This window comes from Ceratotherium simum, chromosome 12, assembly GCF_057802395.1.
Source record: "Ceratotherium simum simum isolate JZ-2026a chromosome 12, ASM5780239v1, whole genome shotgun sequence".
NCBI lineage: Eukaryota > Metazoa > Chordata > Mammalia > Perissodactyla > Rhinocerotidae > Ceratotherium > Ceratotherium simum.
This window is the reverse complement of record NC_141911.1, coordinates 54908925-54921897: the sequence shown is the minus strand read 5'-3', so window position 1 is coordinate 54921897 and position 12973 is coordinate 54908925.

Here is a 12973-nt window from a genome sequence, read left to right as displayed (position 1 = left end):
ACAGACTTGGAGTCATACTCCACTGCAGGTGTAATTCCAAAAAGTATTCACAGGAAGCCCGAAGGATGAATTGACTTGGCTGTGAAATCTGACAGAGGAGCCAAGCTAATTGAGCTCTGTGTCTAGCTCTGGCTAAATTCCAGGCTACATTTCCTTTCTAACAAGGCTTGTGGATTGGGGTGGGATGCTCCTGAAGTAAAGTAGGTGTAAGGCGAGCTAACAACCTGACAGAAGGCTGCATGACTACTGATGCATCAAAGGTTGTTTCCATTACAGGAAGCCCCAATCACTCAAACTGAGAACACATCATCAGAGATCCATTTGGGAGACTAGTTCAGGTGGTCATTATCCTATATCAATCACTTCCTAGCTTCTCACTTTATTTTGGTCTCATTTGGTAGTAAATCCACAACCCCATCAACAAGTAGAGCATTATTTACTAATCTTCACCTCGATCTTCTACAAAATACTCCTTATTCCCTCATCTAGTAACCTATATTAGGCACAATTGTATATGCCGGGAATTTTTCAGTGAATGAGATAAACAGATTTCCTGGTCAATAGCTTAAATTTCAATTGGAAAGATAGAAAACAAGTAAAGAAATACAGCATAAGAAAGTGTTAAGTGCTATGAATAAAGAAAAACAAAACAAAACATAGAAAGTGATGGGGTAAGAACTATTTTAGAGAGGGTGGACAACGTACTCTTTGAAGAGATGACACTTGAAGTGCAACCCAGCCAAGGGAAGTCCTGCCTGAGAAAACAGCATTCCAGGCACAGGTAACAGTGAGTGACAGAGGATCAGAGACAGGAACAAACTTGATATGGTCCACGAATACCAGTGTGATTGGATATCAAAAAGTGAAACATACAGAAGTAGATATAGTCAGTCCTTCCAGGGCATGGCAAGAAGGTTGGTTTTAGAAAATGCAGTGGGACTCATTGCAGAGTTAAGCAAGGAAATGACATGATCTAACATTTTTAAAAGGTCTCTTTGGCAACTATGTGGAGAATGGATCATAGAGAAAGTAAAAAAATAAATATAGTAATTAAAGTCATGAACATAGATAAACTCCCTAGCAGCAGAACCTCCAGCTCACTTCTAATAAATATAACTGAATTTTTGAGGAAATAATCAGCTAGGGGTTTTGCTTGAGGCCCGACAAAGAATCCGTTCAATTTTGAGTTGTCAAATTTGAGTGACAATTGCCCTGTATCATTAAGATTTCCTATTACAGTGAACTCCAGGGCAGTGACAATGTCATAGGATCATATTTATAGTGAACCTCACCTATTGTATATCACGTTGCAGAACTACACATAACTAGACATTCACAGGTCCTTAAATATCACCAGAATAATTCATTTCTACAGTGTTTTATAGCACAGAACTTTAGGGCCCCACACGAGTGCTTGTCTCTCATTTTAGTAAACACAAAGCCCACTTCATTTTTTTTTTTTTTTGAGAAAAATATTTGCTCTTTCCATAGTCACTGTACTACCTCAGACAGAGGTAGAATAAATCCCCTTCTAAAAAACAGAAAGTGACAATCGGGGCACATGTTCCTGATTAATGAACCAAACTTCCTGAACCAATTGCATTTCAATTCCCTGCATCCTCAACCATAAATCCACCTGATGAAACTATGGTTAAACCTCGGTCTTATCTTTTAAGTTTGACAAAGTTTTCTGTTTCTCACTGCTAAGACCTAGCTTGGTAGGCTATAATTATCAGTGAGAGTTCTTGGCAGTTAGCAACAGAAATCAACCCTGTTTATATCTTAAGCAAAAAAATAATAATAATAATTTATTGGAAAAATACCAGGGTCTCACAGAAATAATAGGAACCTGGAATATCAGCTTTGGAAACTGATAGGAACCAAGGACTTCTGAAAAAATGAGGCAATAAAAAACATAGCAAAGGTCACACAGATGGAAGAGGCTGGTCCAACACAGTTTTCGCCACTGAATAAAATATGACCTCTACTCATCTCCATGCCTATGCCTGGGCATGAGGTCTGGATGGCTGAGGCTATGCTACCTGCTCACTCTGGATTCATGGGAATGGAAAGATGATCTGGCCTCTTTTGCTTCCATGTGGGAAGCATGCATTACCTCTCACCAAGGCAACACTCAATACAGTTTTCCTGAAGGAAGAACAGAATACTAATGGAAAGAAAGGAGAGGTGGAATGGTGTCCAGCCAAAATACAAAAAATTCAGCTATTCTTTTATATTTTAGTTTATTCAACAGATATTTATTGAACTACATGCTGGACAGTGTTCTAATCACAAGAAACAGCTCTGAAAAACACTGAGAGATATTGGAAGATAGGTAAGAAAAGTAAATGGGAGAGTAAATATGGTTGGACTTTGTAAGCCTGTAAGCCCTTGTAAGGGGTTTATACTTTATTCTCAGTGCAATTTTGAGTTTTTCATGAGAGGAATAATATCAATTAACCTTTTTAGAAGACCACTCTAACTGCCAAGGAGGGAATAGAATGCAAATGGATCAAGAGTGGAAGCTGAAAGACTATTAAGGTTCTTGAGTGCAAGCATTAGAAACATTCTTTGACTAATTTATACAGGGAAAGAACTATCTGGGAGAATATCAAGTAACCCACACAATCATCCAGAAGGCTAGAGGATCAAATATGGAAGTCAAACAGAAATCAAGAAAGGATGGACAATAGAAAACACAGCCAAATGGAGATAAAAACATAATCTGATGGGTTGTCCTCTCAATGCCACCACCACTGGTTACTCAACAATGCCTGTGATAAACTTTCAAAATGTCTGCTGGATTCTAGATGCCTCCATATTGTCATAAATATTTTCTCAATTCTTCCTGCCTCTATGCATCATTCTCTTTGAATTAAATGCTTAAGTGGTATCAACCAAAGGTCTGAAATATGTCATATTCCTATACTTGAACTTTCAAAGAGTGGGACAGAAGGAATATGGCCTTTAGGTTTCTATAGTGAAAATCAGGAGAGTGCCTCCAACCAATTCTCACATGATAGAGAACTCCCTAAAACTAAGCCAGAACGTTAACAGTCAGCATTTCCCTCCATATGTGTCCACAAAAGGAAACTAGTATTGATGTTTCAGGGAGATATGGAGGGGCCTTAGACATGGACTTGGAAGACAATATAATGGAATGGTTGAGCACAGGCTGTGGAACAACATTGTCAAACCCCTTCTCTGCCACTTACTACCTGTGTGATATTGAGTAAGTTACTTGACCCTTCACTTCTCTAGATTCTTTATCATTTCAAAAGAAATAATAACAGTGGCTATTAGGGATTATGGGAGGATTATAATAATTAATTCATGAAAGTGCTTAGTACTGGGTTTGACACTTAGTAGTAAGCACATTATAAATCTTAGCTATTTTTTAGAGTGGTAGCAGTGAGTATGGAGAGACATAATGAATAACACGATTATTAGAAAGAGAGTCGATAGGAATTGCTTGTCGGTTGATACGAGAGGAAGGGAAGGGAATCATAGATGACCTCTAAATTATGGTTTTGATATCAAACCTGAAATGAGTTCACTCACCCTCGCACCAGCCAATCTCGGACACCAGGTGTAGTGGAAGAAAGTAGGAATTTTATTGCAAAGCACTGAGCAAGGAGAATGGGCAGCTCACGCTGTAACCCCAAACTCCCCAAAAAACTACAAGCAAGGGTTTTTAAAGGGGAGATCAAAGAAGAGAAGCCATGGTGGTCATGACCACAGACATACGGGGTAGCGATTGTGCAAGGGTCCAAGCAGACATTCTGGCATCAAGCCAGTTGTTATCTTTATGTATTCCTTATCAGTACCTTGGGACCATGTATCTTAAGTTCCACAAAACCAGCTTTCTGTGTCATCTCGGACCCTGTGAGCGATTATACAAGGGGATATGGCTTTTCAGGTGGGCGCCTTCCCACCAGCCTGCTTTTGGCCTTGTGAGGCTGCTTGCAGGGAGGAGAATGACGAAATAAGAGAATCTGCAGGTGGGTGTCCTTGGTTGTCTGTCCTCTGTGGTGGATGGTGGATTATGGCACCAGGAAGCCAAGGAGTTGGGGTCTGGGAAGCTTCAGCTTCTTGATATTCTCTAGGTATCAGTTTCCCTGTAATAAAACTTCAAAGGACCCATAACTAACAAAATGTTAGCATGAGGCCACCTGGGCTCTAACAATTTGTAACTTCTGTTTGCCTTGTGATGTTCAGGGATACAAAGGTTTAAAAAACCGATATCTAAAATGAACTTCAGTAACTTAGAGAAGTGGGGAGAGGGGATGGGTGTTTGGGTTTTAACCCCACATATGCTGGGTTTAATGTAGGGGAACTGATATCAGGCCCAGCATCAGTTTGAGCAACTATGAGATTATAGTACCATTTACTGCAAGGAGACCAATCTCCGTTCTACCAGTTTCCCAAGTTTGATCCACTCACCACCAGCAATGCCCATGAACTACTTGGTATAAAAACCCTTTTGGTTCTACCCAGCTCTAGGGATACTCCAACACATTATCCCAACTTTGAAGGCAGTTTCACACCTGCCCCAAAGCACAGATAGGGCACAAAACTATTGATTTTATACCTGTTCATCTAGATATATATCTATATCTGTCTAGTATCAGCATCTATAATAATGACTCAGAAAATTTCAGGAACTTTCCAGAGAGTTCTATGTTTAAATGACTACCATCAAGCTCTTTCCAAAAAATAAAGGGGTTAACTGCTATTTGATGGATATAATCTAGTAGAGTCTATCTCAAGCTTTGACTCTTCCTGACTTTTGCCATGTAATGTCAAATATTCATAGGTTCTATGAATAAGGATGTGGACATCTTTGGGAGACCATGCTACCTACCATGCCTTCTAAAGAGTAATATAAGTAAAACATAATTAGACAAACTGAAAATTGGCCTAACAAGATTTCAGAATATTCTTTTAGTCTCTGTAGTAATAATAGAGTGCCATATGCAAGGAAGTTTATCCAATTCTTTGTAGTTTATCCAATTCCATCTTCAATATCACATCTTTTCTTTGTTCAAAAGTTTAATTAGGAAGGGATAAAATTCTGAAAACTAAAAAGAAACTTTAAAATTTAATTGAACAAGTTCATAACGTGAGAGAAGACAAGAATCAAAATTCACCAGAAGAAACTTTCCTAGATTGTGCCCTAAGTCATATATGTCATAAATGTGACATATGACCATATATGTCATAAATATAGAAAAAAGAAAGAACATTTTTCTTAAAAACTAGGCCACGAAGCAAAAGTTAATATATATATGATCAACAAATTTTCTGATTCTCTGATTGACACAGAATTATTTTTTCAATCAGATGTGTAGTCTAAACAAAGATAAAATATTGCAAAATCTTTAAAATTTAGACTAGAGAAAATATGATTAAAATTTCGGGAAAGCTTCTTTCTCTCTTCCTTTGGCTTTTAAAAGAAGACTTTTATTTTGCAATGTGTATCTGCCAAATGAAAACAGGAAAAGCAATGGAAATAGCCCAAACTTTCCCAAGCTTCATGATAGGGAAGACGGCTGATAAAAGTTACTGTAAAAACAAGACCAACTCAGAAAAATAAAACTAAACAAGACTCCCTTTTATTTCCCAAGTTACATTTTCTTTTCTGATTTAATATCTAATGAACATTACATGGAACAAAATTTTGGCATCTATTTATCACATAGGACATTTTTTGAAAAACCATATATTAAATGCTTAATTCTTCCACTGAAATTGTGGAGGAAATATTGGACCATCGTTAATCATCTCAAAGCAGTATACTACTCTAAACGAGACAAAAATGTTCTTATAAAGGCAACATAAAGGCAATTAGAGTGGAAGCAAAACAAATTATAATATGCTTTGAAGTATCAAACCTGCAGCAAAGGGCCTACATGACCTTGTTGGAAACAATTTCAAGTACTAAGCTGCACTTTGAATAAGTTAAAACTTCGCTTTGTGTGTGTGTGTGTGTGTGTGTGTGTGTGTGTGTGTAAGGGCATGAAGAAACAGAAAGTTCTAAAAACAGTCATCTCAATTCATGCTGTCACTAAGGAAGTAGTTTTTTAAGTGCCCCTACTATAAAAATTTACTACTGCTTTTGCTCCCAATAAGCAAACATCAAAAGAAAAATATCTGTTCACAAACTCAAATTCAAGAATGAATATGGCAACATTTGAAAAGAATTCAAATAGCTGCATTACCTCATTCATCACCCTAAACAAATAGATAGTCAAAAAATTTGTTGAACAACAATGTAAGAAAAATTACCCATAAAAATTACCCTGGGTGTTTTATAGTTAATTTACCACCTTCATAGTTTAACATATCTATCTGCATCATCACATTTGTATGTTTCACACAAATGTACTTGTTGATATCTTAGCTTGGTATGCCCTTCCCCTAACTTGGCACGGTTAACCCCTTTTTGTCTTTCAGGTAAACCAGCCAATGTCCCACGAGGAGAGAGAGGCAAATTTAGAGTAATTGGGGAGACTTTAATGAGAGGATTATATATAAAGATTATTTACAGGGCAAAGAGAAACCAAAAATCAGGGCTAGCAACAGTATGAAAGTAACCATCCCAAGGTCTGATGGGGCAAAGGGAGAGTAGCAGCTATTGGACCCAGAAAAAGCTTAGCTTAGCTCTAGCTGTGAGAGAGGGCCCCCATCAAGAGCTATGGCTTCTGGTAGAGGAGCACAGCTCTGGCCAACCCATGAGCCAAACTCAACTGGACGACTGAGGGAAAGGGAAGCTAGCTGGTGTAATCACTACTCCAGGAGCACAGGGCAAGATGGAGAAAACACAAAGTGGATGGGGAGGTGGGTGGCAAACAGAATATTCAGGGTTCCTCTCAATGTCCTCTTAATATCACCTCATCAAAGACACTTTCTTGAGCTGCTAATCTAAAGTAGTAATCTAACACACTCTTGCTTTATCATGCCACACCATTAGAATCAACCGAAAACTAGCAGTGTTTTTAATGTGTTCTACACATTACCAGAAGCATCTGGATTTTTATTTTACCTAAAATTTCTAGATTGTCCTGAAGAAGCAGCTAAATATTATAACCATTACTATAGACAGTGTATTTCTCACACAAGTGATAAGACTAAAACACTTAGACAGTGGGAAATGTAACAATGGGCTTTTATTTATCTGTCAGAGCTTCAGGGCCTCCAACACAATGAGAGTCAGGGTAGGCATTTGCACTGAAATAAATGGCCATTCTTGGTGTTGGTTATCTGGTGAGGATGTGAAGAGGTTATCGCTATAGGCTGCTCTACATGCCCACAGTATTCTCTATCACTGATGGAATTGCTGCTGGTCCCCTTAGCCCACAGAAATCTGAGTGAGATTTTGAGAAATTCTCTTCTTTCCCCAGCAAGACTCCTCTAATTTTCTGCCCAGAGAACTGCCATCCAGGCCTGCACAAATCAGCTGACACCACATCAATGACTGTGGAGTCACTGCTAACCACAGACGGGTCTAGATGAATGTTCTTGCAGAAGGAGACTCTCTGGATTTCAGCACTGTTTCCAGGCCTCCTCCTAAGCAATGGCAACAAGGCACTACCTGAAATGGAGTTCATCAGGCAGGGCTGTTCTGGAAGCCAGCAGTTGTCCATATGAGCATCAAAGAGAACATGGGACTTCTCTCCCTGTAGCAGATAAACAAGATAATGGACTTCAGTTTTTAATTTAACTCAAAAATCCTGAGGAAATTTGTTATGGGAGACACGGAAAAATAAATCTAGACGTCCTTATCATGGGAATAGATGAGACTTCAGAATTGCAGAAATTTGCAGTCTAAGTAATGAGGAGTCTGACTCCATTCCTTGATGATTGACTGCTGACAGCTTTTAAGAGTTACCGCTGTCTCTTCCCCTTGTGCCCTACATCTGGCAAGCTGATAAGAAAGCCTGGCTTCCCTCTCCTTTAGCACCTCATGGGGATTCAAACCATGCAAGCCTCTGCCCATCATGGGACCTGTCACTCCAGCCCCACCCGCATACAACACCACAATTAGAACCCAGGCCAGGCTCCTCTCCTCCTGCTCTCCCTCAGAAACCTCAATTATGTAAGAAATAAACCCTTTCATACCTTCTTGGTATGTGTGCACGTAGCATCATCAGTCTCAACACTAACCAAATTTTGAGTGGGGGTCTCCCTTGTTTTTGCAGGGTGACCATAACATAAAGGAAATCGATTCTCCTTTTCTATTTCCAACTAGTGAAGAAGTCATACCAGTTACCCACAATCCTCAATCGCATTTTCCTAACAGGTTGTAGCCATTTTCTTCCCAATTCCTAATCCAGCCTGCCTTCCATTCCTTGCCAGTTCCTCAAATACCTTAAACTCTTGTCAATTACACCAGGTTCACCCTGAGTCTTACTATGGGCAGAGTGTTCGCTACTAAAACCTAAACAAAACTGAAATGAGGAAAATGAAGGCAATGTGCCCAAAGTCAACGACTTTGCTTCATTGTGTGTTTGCAGCAATAGTAAGACATAAAGCTTTAACAGGTGAGTTTGCACAGACAGGCATCTTCCCAGAACTCTCTGCTCCAATTCCACCCATTTTAATTTCTCACCTATTTCAAGATGCCTGTCATTAATTTAACTGGAAATTGCTTAAAACTTTACTCTACATGCTCAGTGATCTAATGTAACTCCTCTATTAGTACCATTTTGGACATGTTGTATGATATTGAATTGAAAATTAAGAATGTTACATTTTCTCAAATAAAAGGATAACTTATTGTGGTGATTTATACAAGATAATTTTATTCCCTGAAGAACTTCTCAGTGTAACTACAATTTATTTCAAAGTTACTTGAAGATTCCTCCACCTTTAAAGAAAATAGTAATTTAAAAAAATGATGGACATCACAGCAACAAATTTTGGTTTTTCATTTTTTCTTTCAGGGATTTTGCAAAAAAATGGAGTAAAAGTCCACAGTATTGGATAAAGAAAATTAATTAATTTGGGCCAATCTATGTATTGGGACAAGTGTATAAAATGGTGGGGAAAGAAAGAATGGTGGTATGATGTAATTCTTTCCTTGTAAGTGAAAAGTGGTTTTTATTTTTAAAGGATGCCTTTGTCAAACAGCAAATACAGTAAGCTACACACAAACCCTTGGGTTTCTCACCTCATTACGCTCCCCATAATAGGCCTTCATTTCAGATTTCCTTCAGGTACCAACATTTCCAGGGTGTTTGGCTCTTCCCCATGGCCCTTATCCGACCCAAAAAGCCCTTAAGCACTTACTATTCAAAAGACAGCATATACTTCTGCAGAGAGCCAGACCAGCCTAGAGCTAGTAATAGGTTGTTAAGATTTAACAAGGAAAAGTAAGGGCCCCATTAGAAAGTTAAAATGGCTTGGCTGGGAGGGGAGAAGGAGGAGATGGAATCCAAAGTTTAAAGAGATTGGAAATAGGCAAGTTAAAAATCACTTTAACAAACAGGTTTAAAAATAGACTTTATTAAAATGCTTAATAAAGCATACTGCAGAAACAAAAATAAAAAATCCAAAATCACTAATTGCACATTGTAAAAGTAAAACTGATATAGGATAATTTTATACCACCAGGTTAATACATATTCCCCTGTATTTAGGCATCTATGTGAAAATCTATGTATATATTCATAGAAAATAATTGGTTGTTCATGTCACAGGAACAGAATATTTAAATAATGTGTAAAAATTTTCATGATGAAGATTGCCAGTGTCATCTCATCTGCCTCTTTTTAAAAATAGAGGTGAATCTAGCTTTTTTTGGAGGAATATGAAGAAGACAATTCAAGGAAGTAAATCAAAATGTTCCATTTATATTCCATGCTAACTACTTGTAGTGTTGTATTTCGTTGCATCTTTTTTCATACATGTTCTTGATCTTAATTAATTTAATTCAATAAATTATAAAATTAACATGCTTTAGTGACGGTTAACTTCTGAGATGCTCAGAACAATGACTCATCTCTCAGCAGCCTAAAGCATGCAGAGCCATTTTCTTACTAAGGTTTAATTTACTAGAGTAAAATTCACCCATTTTAGAGTACAGTTCTGCCAGTTTTGACAAATACATACAGTCGTGTAGCCAGTACCACAATCAAGGCATAGAGCAGTTCTCTCACGCCTCAAACTTCCCTGTATGTATAGCAATTTGATAACAGCTACTTTTTAAAAGCCTGATCCATGACAAAAACTCAATATCTTGCTTTGTTTACTTTGGCTCTGATTAATACAGGACATTCAATTATAGGATTCTTAGATATAACATCAAAGATAATTATTGGATGACTCAACTTTCTTGTCCTTCAGAATAAGGGACATGTATTATGGATATCTCACTCTCCCTCTCTCCCTCCCTTTCCAACGCTCCCTCCCAAAAATATACCCTTTTCTACTTCTTTCCAGTATAAATCAGGATGTTATATTTTTATTTTTATTTTTCTTTGCTTTATCCAGACAGCCACCCTTCTGATTTGTATTACTTCTCTTCAAAACGACATTACCTCACCAGCAAGAATGTAGCACTACATTAGTTTTTCAAGATTGGATAAAGCATGTTTAGGGTAGATGTGGACATCAGCAGTTTTAAAACCCAAATCTGATGCATCTGGCACTCTTTACTGTCTTAGAGGTTTCATCAGTGGATGCTGAAAAACTTTCTCCTGGCAGCAAAAGTCTCCAGTGAGGTTTTTATATGATTTGCTAAGAAATGCCTGGTTTCAGAAGTCATTCCTTTCAATCCCTAGGGAAGCATGGCTGCTAGAGTAACTCTGCCCTTGAGCTACCTGCTAGATGACTTCAGAAAACCTTCTTATACAGAAGCAGTATGTAAGTTAAAAAAGACAGTTTGAAAACCTATATTTACTTTGTGCATGTTAAGAATTCAAACTCCCTCAGTTTTGTTAGCTGATAACTGTTCCTGTTTTTTGTTTTGGTTTTGTTTTTATTTTTTTACTATTTTTTAAATTAAGAATCGGAAAAGAAAGTTAGAGACCCCTTTTTGGAAGCAATAAAGCATTCCCTTTACCATAATTAGTCTTGGGATGACTGCAAAGCCCGCCTTCACATCCCCGTGATCCCTCAGTGCAAGATGCTATTCATGAGTTGATGAAGGGTTAATGCAGGGAAACATACACTGGATCAAACACAGAACAGAAGCTGCCTGAAGCTCTGCACTGTTGCTCAGGATGCTTGAATTTTGAGGAGTATCGTGGAAGTAGATTGGCCATTCAGGTGGTTTGATCCACATCCACGCCCCAAACCCTAACCATTTTTACATTTTTCCCAGGTGATGTTGCTGTTGCTGAGTTGGGAACCATACTCTAAGAACCATTGATTTACATGATCCTTCCTGATAATTGATTATACCAATTAGCGGAATAAGGAACACCCCTTTTGCTTTGTAATGTTTTTCCTTTTCCCCAATACTGCATGGCCATTCACTGCTCAATACAACTGTCTCCTTACAGATTTCTACTTGTTACCTGTACAGATCAGGTATACTGGATATTCTTTGTTGACACTCAGGCTTTATCTCCATCCTTCTAAGCTCTCTTCTAGATCGCAGAGCCTTAAAGGCCACAGATATTTTACAGACTCCCTCGCCAGCAGGTTTGTTTAGACTTGGCCAACGAGACGTGATCCTGGAAGATTTTAAAGGCAAAAGACAAGAAACACCATTATTTTCTGCTGACCATTGTGGAAAGGCCTGTGGGCACTGGAAGATGGCAGACATGATATTTTGCCCTCAGTTTGAGAGTCTTCACACATATAATTGGGTGCTGGGGGTAGCCCACTCTATTATTGGTGGCTTCCTTGTGATCCTTGCACTTCCAAAGACATTGAAGGCAGCCTTCCTAACTTTTGCTTCCCCAGGATTCCTAAGGTTGGATATGTGGCTGATAATTTCATTTTAAACTTATTCTAGAAAGTCTAGGTGGCTGCTGCTTTACTGAGCAAAACCAGAATGATATAGTAGAAGGTACTATATCTAGGGGAAAGATGAAATTGTAAGAGAGACAGTTCCTGATATGACTTCTTTATCCCCTCCCATGATAGAGTATAGAGTAATGAGACTTCACCATTCTTCCTCTCCACAAAAGAAAGGTCAAACTTATCCCTGTGATGAAATTCCTTGGTAAAGACAACAGACTCTTGAAGAACTGTTTAGATTACTCCAGAATTGAGGGTTAATAGTGCCTATTTTGGAAACTAAAAACTATATTTATTATTCTTGTGTATATGAAACGTATCTTTTCAAGTGATTGAAATAAAAAAGTATTTGTGGTATAACAATACTTTCAGTTGAAAAATCTAAAAACAAAAAAGCGAAAAGCAAGACCCTTCTGTAGTTAAATCAGTTGGGGAAACGCTCAACACTCTTTCCCATAGAGAGTTTCCTTGCATGTCTGCACACTCAAGTCTCTGAAAATTCTTTCAGTACCTATGCTGGAGCATTTACCCAACTTAGATCCCCAAAGAACCCTTCTTTCCTGTAATACTCACTAACATTTCTCAGACATACTGTTCAACAAAGCCCCCTGTGGGAAATTTTAGTCCTTAAAAAAAACCATTGCTAGAATTGGACAGGGAGGATGGGGCAATAAAGGAAGATCCCTAATCTAATCAAAAGAATTTTGAAGACATATTGATTGAGATCCTTAATAACAAAGATGTGATAATTATGTGAAAACTCTCCGAGCTCAGTTCCTTTTATTAACACATTCTAATAAGTAATATGGAGAAGTTTTATTAAAATTCTTGGGCTGGCCCCGTGGCTTAGTGGTTAAGTGCACGCGCTCCGCTGCTGGCGGCCCGGGTTCGGATCCCGGGTGCGCACCGACGCACCGCTTCTCCGGCCATGCTGAGGCTGCGTCCCACATACAGCAACTAGAAGGATGTGCAACTATGACATACAACTATCTACTGGGGCTTT